The sequence below is a fragment of the Neophocaena asiaeorientalis genome, unplaced genomic scaffold (genome assembly GCF_003031525.2).
Source record: "Neophocaena asiaeorientalis asiaeorientalis breed wild unplaced genomic scaffold, Neophocaena_asiaeorientalis_V1.1 scaffold521, whole genome shotgun sequence".
NCBI classification, from domain to species: Eukaryota; Metazoa; Chordata; class Mammalia; order Artiodactyla; family Phocoenidae; genus Neophocaena; species Neophocaena asiaeorientalis.
In genome coordinates this window covers 3,421,642-3,435,245 of record NW_020174712.1, presented here as the reverse complement: position 1 = coordinate 3,435,245, position 13,604 = coordinate 3,421,642, and positions in this window count along the sequence as shown.

Below are 13,604 nucleotides of genomic sequence, written 5' to 3'. Positions count from 1 at the left end.
CATTTTCTTTTAATGTGGCGACTACCATTAACACTTTGACCTGACTGCCAACCAAATTAATCTTTTTTTAAATTACAGTCTTTAACCGTAAGCAGCTTTCTGTTCCTAGTAAAATTTAAACTAAAAGATGTTCAAGCAACTTTACCTTGGCTTTTATATTCACTGGACTTTTGCAATATAGTTTGTACAACCCATTCCTATTTTGCTTTGGTACCTCCATTTACTAATCATATCGAATTTCACTTCCTGTGTGATCACTTTTTCATTTCATCTCTGTTGGCCAACTTCTTCTTTCCATCATCCATTCTGGAAAATGTCACATGGGTTTATCAGTCGGAGACAATGCGGTGACATAACTACATACTCTGCAGTCTGTGTGTGAACTAACAGATGCTCAGTGATTGTGATTGGTCACAATCACCAACACACTTTGAAAGAAGTGATGTGATTGGTCACTGATCATGATGTGCATCTATTACTACTAGCGACTGTGGGCAGAAGAGCCAACAGAAACGTTTGTACACTATGCAATTACCGTTAGTTAATACGCCATGGTAACCGAAATTTGAGCTGTATTTCCAGGGGAATGGTGCTATAAACTAAACTGTGTAACTGACATTCATGCATATTGGAACCATGCAAAGTGAGAGCTGCTTGTGCATCTTTTATTTTGATAGGGGCATTAATGATAGTATTTAACTGTTCTCCTTATGCACCCATTGTTTCCTCCAATTTACTTTTTCCATATTTGTTTGTCTGCCTGTTTTTTGCCTGCTTCTTTTTTGTTTGTTCTGGTCTCTGCTTTGACATTAGGTATTTGTCATACATAAGAGTGAGGCACTAAAGTCTCTTGTGTAGGGCTGAGTAATGTGGCTTCACTGCTGGGTCATCTGGTTGTGCCATTTGTTAGGGAGTGTCCCATATTAGCTCCTTTGAGTCTTATCTTTTGGGCTGGTCAGAGCCCCCAGAGCGCACTCTTCAAATGTCCTTTCTGAAGAGTCTACACACTGCTACCTGTCTCCCAGGAGCTGAGTGCAGGAAAGAAGACCCATTTCCCATTAACTCTCATATTTTCATTTTGGTACCTTTTTTAAACCCATGCCAGTTCAGAGAGACTGTTTTAGTCTCTCCAGAGAATACACCTCCAGTGTTCTATTAAGGTGAAGGATGGGTGGTCAGACCACCTGCTGTTTTTAGCCCCACCTTATCTCCACTTCCAAATATTCATTATGTCTCTAATTCCAGAGCTCGTTTGGGCTGGTGTCATTTCTCGACTTTCTCCATTACTATCTTGGGATTCAGCTTTCCCTGTTTGCTTCCCACCTATCCATCTGCTTTCCAGTTCTCTAAATTTGGTTGCAAATTTCCCCTGTTTCTTTGTCTTTGTGGGTTTATGGTTTTTAAAATAAAAACTTTATTGTCATATTAGTGAGGTCTTGCGAGGGACAGAAGGTTAAATATAGGCAGTCAATTCACCACCTTCAATCTGAAGCCTCTCATTTAAAAAAATATATATACCAATGGGTATCTTTAAATACTCTGCTCTAAATCCTTGACCAAAGTTAAGTATAAAATTGAACCTAATATATGGATAGGAGATGATAAAGGTGTACTTTTTTATTCTTTCCTTATTTGGCCTGCTTTCATAGAATACAGGATTTGATATTTCTTTCTGGTACTTTTCTTCTAGAGATGGTAACAAAGCATTTACTGCTTGTCATTGATCTTTAGGTTTTCATTATCGTAGCTATACATATAAAGTCAACCATAAATATTGTAAGAGCATTTTGTGTGATTTATAACACTTTCTTGAGATGGCTTCAGCAGCCTCATTCAACAGCATGGCCTGGTATTTTTAATAACCCTCTTAATATATTCTGTCATCCCCATCTGTTTGGATTTAATATTGACTGTACAGACATGCCACGCTGCAAGATGCTACCTGATCCCTTCGGTGCTGTGTTATGCATGCAGTAAGCTCAAGGTATTTTCAGAGAGGAAACACAAAACTGCTATCGTTAAATTATATCCATTTTATTAGGTTTCTCCCAGGTAGGTTATGTAGAACTTTGGAAAATTAAACATTAGACATGTTCATAGGAAATCATGTCACTGCTTTTTAAAACCAGCTCAATTTAACCTGCCTCCAATTCCCTAACCAGAATTCTCTGACTATATCCCTGGGGAAAATATATTGAACACAGTGGAAGGTTAAGGCAGCCGAGTACAGTGAGACTAGCAAGCAGCCAATCGGATGGCGAGGGTCTAAAGATCTGATGCCTCCGGCGAGCAGCGCCAAGCTGGGCTGGTTAGTCTCCTTTTATTGCGGACGAACACCACATACATGTTGTAACGCTCCCTATGTTGGCAGCAGTCACCAAGCAGACCCCGTAGCTAAGAAGAGAGAGATATATGCCCAAGCAACTCATTCTGCACAGCAGCCAACAAGACGATACTCCTGTGCTGGAATGTTCTCGTTCAAAGGTATCGGTTCTTTTTCATTGAGTTGTTCTATTTCTTGAGAATTACGGGAAGCAAGATGCTGGCGCTGGAGGATCTCTTTGCTTTCTAGTAATGCTTTGTTCCTGGTCTCAGTCGAAATGCCAGCCGTTTTAAGACGGTTAACCTCTGGGGGAGACGGTAATAAGCAGAATAAAGGAACACTTTTACGTGGCTTAAGCTGACTGTTCAAAGACCCTTTATTAGGACTGACTCTTTGTTATTGTTGCTATTGTTCTGAAGGTAAGCTGGCCAAAAATGTGGCTTTAAATCATCACATTCTGCTACCTTTATAACTAAAGAGACCCAGGGAAAGAACTGGGGGGGTGGACGGGAGTGGGGGGACCACATATCTCAAAGGTCGCTGCAGTTTATCTGGCTGTCTCCCAGCCCCAGAGAGAAAAGGGACCACAATGCTGATCTCAGGTAGAGAAAGAGAATTTTGTCGGTATGAGGATTCCTCTGTGCTTTAGACACAAGTTTTATAAAAAACAAACACTTTGCATTTTCTCATCGTGCTTAATAATTAAGATACCTTAATTATCATTTTTACTGACAGCTGGTGTAATTGTCCAAAAGTCATCAGCATATTAGGAGCTCTTGTGTTAGTTGCCAAGGTAATTGGGAGGATAATTTAATATGCTACAGGGTAACAAAAACCCCATGAAAACATATTGCATTACGTGAGGCATGAGATTGCTCTGTGGAGCATTTATTTTTTAGAGTGCGCCCCTTCTTTTGTCTCTCCTCTGCATCAATTATCTGTTGGAAGGAATGGATATAACAGGGGCTTTCCATCATTTACCGTACATTAGGCAAGATTTAACTTACGGCTAAGACATTAAGTTGTTAGCCATATAGAAAGGTTTCACTGGCAAGTTGTATGTTATCCTCTGTGGGACATCTGAAATTACACATTGGTGGATTATCAATGGTGGCCTGAATGAAGTTGAGATAAACTGTTGTCTCAGGGAGCAGAAATGAATGCAGGAAGTGCTTTGCTTCATTTTCCAGTTATCTCTTAAAAGCATGGCCCATTAACATTTTAATCTCTATAGCTAATTATCAGGACTAACGTTTTCATATTATGTCTCTGAAAGCTCTCTTAAGTAATGTAAATTCTTTGTGTATTTTTTAAAAGGGGGGGATATTAAGGCATTGGTTGTAGTTTCTAAATTTCTAGGCCAGTGGTATTTTTTTACCCTTGCTTTTATTCATTTATTTATTAATTATGGTCTGTGGCACTGAATACACTTTGCCTCTGTAACATCATTAATTACGTATTATGATGCACTTTGTGACTTTCAGGTTCCATAAATACTTATAAGACGCATGATTTTATTTAGAGAATATCATATACACAATAAAAATAATATGTATAGCTAATATTTTTAAATCACTGTTTAAACTTGAAAAGTCACCATTTAGTTATAATACGTTCATCATAATAAAATAATATAAAAGTTAAAACTCTAAGTCTTAAAATTTAAAAATCAACTCTACAATAAAAATAAGAATATTTTTTATACATGTGAAATTATTGCCTTTTTATTTCTATGTTTAAAAGACATGGCTTTGGAGAATGCAAAATTAGCCGATTAATTGGATGGCCATAGGGAATTCAGTAGCAACTTCGATGAATGGTAATGGGAATATAGGAATTAGTGTTATTCTGCAGAAGAGAATATAGAAGGGTGACATCTTGTACTTGAACTATAAGAAGTGTCCTCACACCTGACATGATGTAACACGTATTTCTATTAAAGGAAGAATAAAAGTGTAATGTTAGAAAATAAGGTTGGAATCAATAAAGCATTTTAGGTCAGCAAGAGACAGGTTAAAGGGATGGAATTAAAGCAAGGAAGGGGCATTTTCCTCGGAAGCTGTATGGGGTAAAATAATAGACGGGGACTGGCCTTTGGTTCCAGACAGATCTGGCTTAATAAGTCCCAGCATTGCCACCTACCTGTGAACCTGGGCAGATTAGCCCTACCTGGCTGGCTTGTGAGAGTTAGAGGAATCCACATAATTATAAGTAGTTTATGTAAATAGGAGAAGGGTGTAATTGAAAAGATATGATGTCAAAGTCAAGTCTGACCTCCTTGGGGTTGACTGGGTATAGACGTGATTACTCTTTACACTTAGAAGAGGGAATTGACTACTGTAGAAGCAGGAGAAAGGCCCTTGTTAGTTCATCGCTGTCCTCCACCCCCTGCATTCTCTTCCATCTCTCCAATAATGTCTAAATTTCTGCCTTGTGAGAGCAATGCCTTCAGTGTAAGGCTTTGAATCCCATTCAAATGCAAATAGCCTTGGCAAGACTACCTGAAGATATGATTACACCTTGGTCTTTGGGCAGGACCTAAGAGCAGATGCTGATAGGGGACTGCTGAGTAGGAGAGAGATTACAGAAAAAAGTGGGGAGGTGGGGAGTCCAGGCAAAAGGGATGCTACTGAGAGAAGCAGCAGTCACTGGAGGCTGGAAAACACCTTATCGCACCAAGATAACTTACTAACGCCTACAGACAGACCTGGTGGACTAGGAACGTAAAATTGGTCTCTGGGTCCAAAATAAAGTAGAAAGCCTAGGTAGGCAGCAATGCTGGTGAGAAACATGATACATACACACTTTGTTTTCCTTGGTCATCTGTGAGGATGTTTGCTGCAAGCAGTGACCTCATGCTGTTCTTAGGAAGAACTTAATCTACTGGCTTGAAGGGGAATAAACAAGGGGACAGAAAATAAAATCTAAGGGACAGGGCGCAGCGGTTGAGAGTCCGCCTGCCGATGCAGGGGACACGGGTTCGTGCCCCGCCCCGGTCCGGGAAGATCCCACATGCTGTGGAGCGGCTGGGCCCGTGAGCCATGGCCACTGAGCCTGCGCGTCCGGAGCCTGTGCTCCGGAATGAGAGAGTCCACAACAGTGAGAGGCCCGCGTACCGCAAAAAAAAAAACAAAACAAAACTAAGGGACAGAGCAAAATGTTTATTTTTCTGATGATTATTTTTGCCAGGATGCATGTAAGGAGATAACGTGGAGGATGGCTTTGCCGAAAACTAACTCTGGCTGTCCACATGCTCAGCTTAGATCTAAACAAAGAACGTCAAAACAGCCTCTGAAAAGGAGTGACCTTCACATTTGTGAAGCCCTTCAAACTCTCCCCATTTGAGGTAACTCAGTTGTACCTCCTCGATTTCCTTGAACTTAAAATGAACTCCCATTCACTGCTTTCCCGCACCTGCTGGCCTGCTACGAGAGGACTGAACGTTTAGGGTGCTGCCCTGGCCGTGTGGCTAATGGGAGGGTCCTGATTGTCCCAAGGTCAAAAACCCCCCACTCACTGGCCAGCGTCTTAAATTCCACCTGTGATACCACTGAAATGCAAACACCTCTGGATAAAGTAACATCATAAAAAGCTCTTTTAACTTTTTTCTTTTACCTCTTTTAATACTCTCTCTTCCTTTTAGAGTTTTGGGGACGTTTGTTTGTTTCCTTCCCCAGACTGGAGTTAGAGTCTGACTTCAAATTTACCATTGCCTAGCAAAAGGCCTGTCTCATAGAAAATATTACACGAGTGTTTGCTCAACTTATTAACACAATTTATTTCCCAAGAAGCTGATCGATGTATGCACGTTGAGCTACCAAGCTACCTAAGTTCCGTGAAGAGTAAAGTGGCTGAATTAATCGACTCCATTTGACCTTGCAATAAAATCTGTGAATTAGGAAAAATTTCCTTTTGTTCAGCATCTCTCCGAAGCCTCAGGTCAATGTGTCCCGGCACTCTCGTGGTACTGCGGATACCCGGGAACTGCCCAAGCAAATCTGATAAGTCCACTCTGATAAAGTAATAGTTTCCTCTCATTCGTGAAGGAGCCAAGTCCAGAATGTGCCGTGTCAGGGAGGACTGGTGAGAACAGCCATCAAAGGACACCAGGAGTACCTGCCACCTACTGGGAGGTGGAGGTTGGTTTCTAAGAGTGACAAAGGGCAGCGACTGTAGGACAGCGCTAGCCTGTCATCGAGCTGGGCCTCCAGAATGAGCTGGGTGATAAGCCACACCCTCATCATTAGGGAACACATAAAGCCGTATCCCAGGCATTGTATGAGCAGTCCGGGTCCATCCCTCATGATTTTGTAAACCCTTCTTAGGACTTTTCAAAATCCTTGTCATGGACTGAGAAGGGAAGCCAAGTGTAAGTTTCCTTAATATGCCCGAGTGGTAATGTGATGGTACCTGCCTGTGAACAACCAGGACTGTGTTATTACAGAATCCCTCTGATGTAGGTCGTGGAAAACAAGGGAGTGATTCTGCTGGAGCACTACCAAAAAAGGTCGCCTTGTTTTGTGTTAGTATGATGTCAGTATGGGATCATTTGAAGGGAGCGCCTGGGTTTATGACCTGGGAATCAATCAGTCTAAGGTACCATCCTTCTTTCTCCTCTTTAAACTGTACCATTAGACATTTTCCTACTGACAGATACAGGGAAACATTTGTATGTTTGTTTGGTGGACATTCAGTTTCTTCTTCTGAAGAAGACTCTAGTCCATTCATATTTTGTTCACAGGGACTTTCAAGCTCCCTCTCCCCAACGCTATGGAGGGGATCGCCCCTTGTAGAGGTCCCTGTGAAGTTCTGAAGTGTCTCTCTCTAAAGCACACTCTGCCTGTTCTTAGTGGAAAAACAGGAAACACTAATTTAAAAAAAACCAATTCTCGACAAGTCAAAATGTGTATTAAAAATTAAAAGTATTGTCCCCAGCATGGTCTTATATTTCTTAAGGCTCCAAAAATGCATTTAAAAAAAAAATCATTACTGGGATCCTGGAAGGGGCATTTATCACTGCCCGGCCATGCTATTGGGCACACAGAAGCAGTAGGTAAATATTTGAGTTGAATAAAGAATCTCTGTGAAATAACCTATAAAAACGGCCTCCAAACCCTCAGCCTGCACATTAATATAGAGCTTCTACAGCCCATGTTGGTCTCCCCTGTTACTAACTGTGGCAAAACCATAACTTTCTCCCTTGATTAGTGCCTTTCCAAGAATTTATCCTTTACCTGCCTCTAATTTCATTTGATTCAACAGCTCTGGGAGTGCTTGCTTATCTGTTATAAAAAATAGGTTGAATTTTGAACAGTAGCCGGATGTTAAAAACCTCATTCTTTTTTTTGCTGCACCGCACATCTTGTGGGATCTCAATTCCCCGACCAGGGATTGAACCCAGGCCATGGCAGTGAAAGCCTGAAATCCTAAGCACTAGACTACCAGGGAACTCCCAAAATATTCTTAACGGGGCCAGTTACCGCTTATAGCAAAAACTCTTCGTCTTTCCTTCCCCTCTTCTTGTCCTCCGATCATTACGGGGAGATGGTTAAGCCTCCATAACTTGGGCTTCACGTGATGAAATGTCAGTGAGCATTTTGAGAATGCTGATGTCAGTTATTTTTACCAAATAGATCTTAGATTCAACATTGTCTCTGAATTTCCCATTATCTTTGTTTAGACTCCTACACCTCTCACCATATTACTGCTTCAGGTTTTAATGGGCTTTTCTGCTTCTAGGCTCTTCCTTCCTCAATCTATTCTCCACACTGCTGCAAAGTTATGAGTTTAAAAATCAAATTTATTCACATTATTCATTTTCTTAAAACATATCTGAGTGCTACCCCTCACCTCCCACTAACTTAGTCCAATCTCTTCCAAAATGTGGTGTAATAGAATACGAAATTTCAATCCAGTGGACCTTCATTCAAATCCTGTCTGTACTATTTTCTCAGTTGACCCTTTGATTTCCATAACAATGAAACCAAACTGATATCTATCTACCTTGTATTTCACTTGAAGTTTAAATAGGATAATGAATGTCAAGTATCTATGATGCCATCTGTTGCAGAGTAGGCATTTAATAATTTGCAAATAATTCTTTCTGCTCCAGAGTCAAGTCCAAATGCATGACTTGGCATAGTATAAAGGGGATTTTACTATCTGACATCTGCCTAATTTAGCAGCCTCACCTCCTGCCCCTCCAGTCCACTGCCTCCTTCCCTCATTCCCTAGAAATTCTTGGAGTCTGCCAACACCAGGTGCTGTTTTAGTCGGCATTCCACCATGTTTGCCTTTATACGTGTTGTTTCCTTGACAAGGAATGCAGAATTTCTTCCTCCTCCCATTTCCCAGAAATCTCCTGTTCATCACTGAACACAGAATGGGAGTCATGTGCTTCATTTCAGTGATATTCTTTATACCTTATAATCAGATATCTAATATTTGATGATCGTTACTATCTGCCAGGTGCTCTTTTAGGTGAGCATTTTACACATGTTATCTAATTAATATTGGAATTCATCATTCTACTCATCACAATATATTGTCTATCTTCCCCATTACAGTTTGAACTCCTTGAATGTAGAGAAAAGTGATTAGCATAGCTTGAATGAATGAATGAACAGCAAGGTAGACAGGTAGAAGGTAGGGAAGACTAATGTGTGTTATAAGATGTGAAACTGTTCCCTGAGATGGGCCAGTATTTTAGGGAGAAAATTATAATGAAGCCCAGGGATTTCAGAGAAGATACAATGTAAACAAATACACAAAGTAAAACAAAGTTAAACCAGAATGGGTTGATTGAGACGAGAGGTTCGGGTAAGTAGAGTTGGTCTGACAGAAAACATTAAATATAAGAACAGAGGAGAAGCTAGATCAGGGAATTCCTGAGGAAGGAGTCTAGGACTGCATTAATATGAGTTTCAGTTCCCAAAGAAACTAACCAGAGAAGGTCTAGATAGATAGAAAAAGAACCAATCACTTCCAGAATTAATATAATGTATTCACATGAGCGCTTCCTTAGCGCTAGACCATATGCTCAGTACATTATATGAATTATTCATTTAAATGTGCTTAAAAAACCCCAAGGGAAAAAGGACTTTGTAATCCCTATTTTACAGATGAGACAACAGAGGAGTGGCCAGACTTGTTTAAGACTACAGAGCTGGAAGTGAGAAGGCTTCGATTTGAACTTGTTTGCCTAACTCTAGCACTCACACCATTTTTTATTCTGCTGTTCTGGCTCTTTCAGTAAACTGTGGGAGATGGCTCAGGCTAGAGGAAAGGTGAATTACTTTAGAAGAAAAAACATGACATCATTCCCAAAGTTTGGAACTAGAGGAAAATTAAGAAATTGAAAGCAAAGGGGACTTAGGTACTAGAGGAGACAAAATCTTCCATTCCATGCTCAAGTAACCGAGGGCTGTGAGAGCATCCCTTAAGAGTCCCATGACTGTGGACTCTGAAAACTAACTTCATATGGGGGCTGCATTCCTCTGGATGAGGGAGTAGGGAGAGGACGGGAAGGGAATTCAAGCAGACTGGAAGGGGAAAGCTATAGACACCGGGACTGTGAACTGTGGAAACATTCTCCTTTGTCCTTTGACCCCGTCCTTACTCTGGGTGTGTGACTGTTGGAGGATGGGGTAGAAATTGGGGGAGTGATAGTGTTAATTTATAGCCCAGGCACCCATTTTGGGTTACTGCCCAGGGAGAGGTGTCTGGTTTTATCACCCTGACACACTGACAAAGGACAAGTTCTGGAGTAGAGAGCAGTCCAGCAGGTCATAATTTTGCATTTTATGTTACTGAATTATATTTTATCTGTTTGATAAAATAAAAAGCTAAGTGACATTTTGGAGAAGGTTTTATTGTCTTATTCAGCCCTTTACATTTTACATATTAAAGATGTGTGCTGTAAAGTATGTCCTGTTCACAAAACCAGGCTCACACATACACTGCGTTGAACTTCTTCCATTGATGTATTTTTTAAAGAATGAATCTGTTATTTAGGAGAGAAAATAAGGTGGATGAGGAGATGGAAGTTTTTTTTGTTTTTCATTTAGCTTGGTTTGTATTCCCTTTGCTGACATTTTGATTAGAACATTGTCTACCGAAGGAAAATATTTTGAAACATGACTGTTGAATAAATGTCATGCGTTGATTTTTTTCTGGAATTCATATCTATAGCTAACTCTCATCATAACTTTATGCTTCACACAGTTCAGATTTTTTCAGATAGCTAAACTCACAAACATGTTTGTGGGTTTATTGCTCTTTCAAACTACCTCTTTTTTTCTTCATCCTCACCACTCCCTTAATTCACATTCTCAGATTTTTTGGGTTCAGATTATGGCAACAACCTTGTACAGATCTCTAGACCCACCCTGTTCAACTTGTACATAAGAGCCAGCATTCTCCTTCTAAAGCACACTTTATTCATGCTAGTAACTTCCCAGATAGCTCTGTGTTCTCAGAATAAAGTCCAGCTTCCCTTGTGGATTACAAAATCTTTCTTGATCACCTCTCAATATGTGAGATTTTCTCCTAATTGCCTCTGCAAACCCCACTCTGTATTTCATGCACTTTGAGCTACTTGTACTTTGTCAAACATATCTTGTTGTTACACCACCTCAAGCCTTTCGAAACGCTGCTGCTTCTACCTGGTTCATTGTCCCCCACCCCCTCCATCATGTCACTTCCCTACTCCTACCACTAACACCTCCATCTTGGTGTGTCACATCCTGCAGCAATCCCTGCTCATTCTTTTTACAGCTTACATGCTTACCCAGCATGAGCTAGATGTCCTTTCTCAATCTCATTTAGCCTCCTGTTCATATTTCTAACACATGGACCATGTTTATTTTTTTATATTTTCCTGGTTCTCCAAAAATGTTTGTTGAATGAATAAATGATGAGAAAAGCAAGAATCCTCTGTAATGAAAGTGACAAAGAAAAACCTATTTCCTATAAAAATGTAATAAATGAAATGCCATAAGAGGAGCTGTACATGAAATCAAATATCCTTTGAGATTTGCCAGAATTGTGCAATGATCGGGATATAACTTGGGATTTGAATTACCATCATTTTCCATTCGTGATGTAAAATGCCATTCATTAAATGTGCTTCCTTTTGACGTAAACTGAGTCAAAATTTTGAAGGGATAGTTTAAACTTTTGCTAATTAATATGGCATACTTTTTACGTGTGGATAGTTCTGTCGGTACATTTGGCTTGGCTTCCTCATTTATCCAACTTGACCCTGTTAGAAGAGATCTGATGGGGTTTATAAACTTCTCAAAACGGTCAACCACTCAATGCAATCGTCACTGTATCAACTAGTTGACAGTCAAATAGGTGGAGTAAACCTCCAAGCAATCAAACAAATGCTGCTCTAGCACGTAGCTTAATAATTGCTAAAGGTCAATATTCTATTTAATGTCCAGGGCCCTTTCCAAATCAACACTAACTTTTGAGTACAACGTGGAACACACTGGTGTGTATGACTACGTAGTTCAACGTGATTCATAATCTCCAAGGTCCCCAGAGCACTAATGATCATATATTCAGAGCATCCTTGAAAGCCTTGAGATCAGGGCCCTTTTCCCCATGAATTGTTAGTTGCTGCATTTGAAGAATTCAGTAAGATGGTGATTTGTAACAGATATTTGACATCAAATGTCTCAGCTGTTGATGGTGGTACTAATCCTACACTTACCTGTGTCATAGGATTAATGGGAAAACACGTTTCACGATTGCTAGACACACCATAATATTTTTAAAACATCTTTATTGGAGTATTATTGCCTTACAATGTTGTGTTAGTTGCTGCTGTATAACAAACTGAATCAGCTATATGTATACATATATCCCCATATCTCCTCCCTCTTGCATCTCCATCCCACCCTCGCTATCCCACCCCTCTAGGTGGTCACGGAGCACCAAGCTGATCTTCCTGTGCTATGCGGCTGCTTCCCACTATTTATTTTACGTTTGGTAGTGTATATATGTCTATGCCACTCTCTCACTTTATCCCAGCTTACCATTACCCTCCCTGTGTCCTCAAGTCCATTCTCTACGTCTGTGTCTTTATTCCTGTCCTGCCCCTAGGTTCTTCATAATATTTATTGGCTTACCAATGACTTTCAAAAAATTCACAGAATCATACTCCTTTATACTTGTTTCATTTTCCAAGACATAAAGTCACTTGATCCGCCTGTCCAATGACTGCTTTCAGCAAAGCTTCACACACATGTATTGCTGAATGCTTTTCATATGCCTAGTTTTTCTTGTTAAATATTTATGACTCTGTGCCACATTTCAATTTTCTACAGTGTGAAAAGTATAAATGCATCAAAGCGCTGTGTGATTTCTGCACTATACGTTGCAGATCCAAATTCTAGACATGCCATGTCTTTATAGTATCTAATTTCACTGTATTATACAAATTCATAGCCTGGAATCATCGGTTAGAAATGGAAGAGCACGAAATCCAGATCCTTTGAAATAAAATGAAATCGAGGCTCAATCTTTGTAGGTATTTAAGTGGTTTGGCCAATGTCATACACATGTTAATGGAGGTATAAGTGCTAGAATCCAGATCGTGATACTCCCAAGCCAGTATCTATACAATGGCTTTGATTTTGTACCTAATATCTCTTTTGGGGGCACTCTAATACTTTTTGCCAATCACTAATTAGAATTTGCAGCAGATTTGGAAAAGGAAAGTAGATGGCTATTTACGTAATTTTACAGGATAGGAAATTTTCATAAAATGGTTCCTAAGAAAGAATACAGGCTAACAAATGTGAGTGGGACATAGCTTTAGTGGGTAATTTTCCAGAAGACCGCCATTAGCTTCATCTCAACATGTTTACATTCAACATTCAAACAGAAAAGTCGAAAGGTATCTGCTACTAGATTTAATTATTAACATTTGCCGTATTGCTACATCCCCATGTGTGTGCATTTTGAAGAAGCATTTGAAATTAATTTGCAGACATCATGACACACTTCTCTCATAGATATTGATACCTTAAGAATAAGGACATTATTCTACACAGTGTTAATTCTATAAGACAACTAAGAAAATAAGTAGTTTGTTAATATCATCTAATGTCTATTTCATTTTCAAACTTCTTCCATTATTCCTTATTAATGATTTTATTCTTTTGTTCTTCAACCAGGTTATATTTGAGGTTCATGCATTTAGTCTCTATTAATCTAGTATACTGCCCTCCACTATTTTTCCCCATGACATTGACCTTTCAAGAGAGCAAAC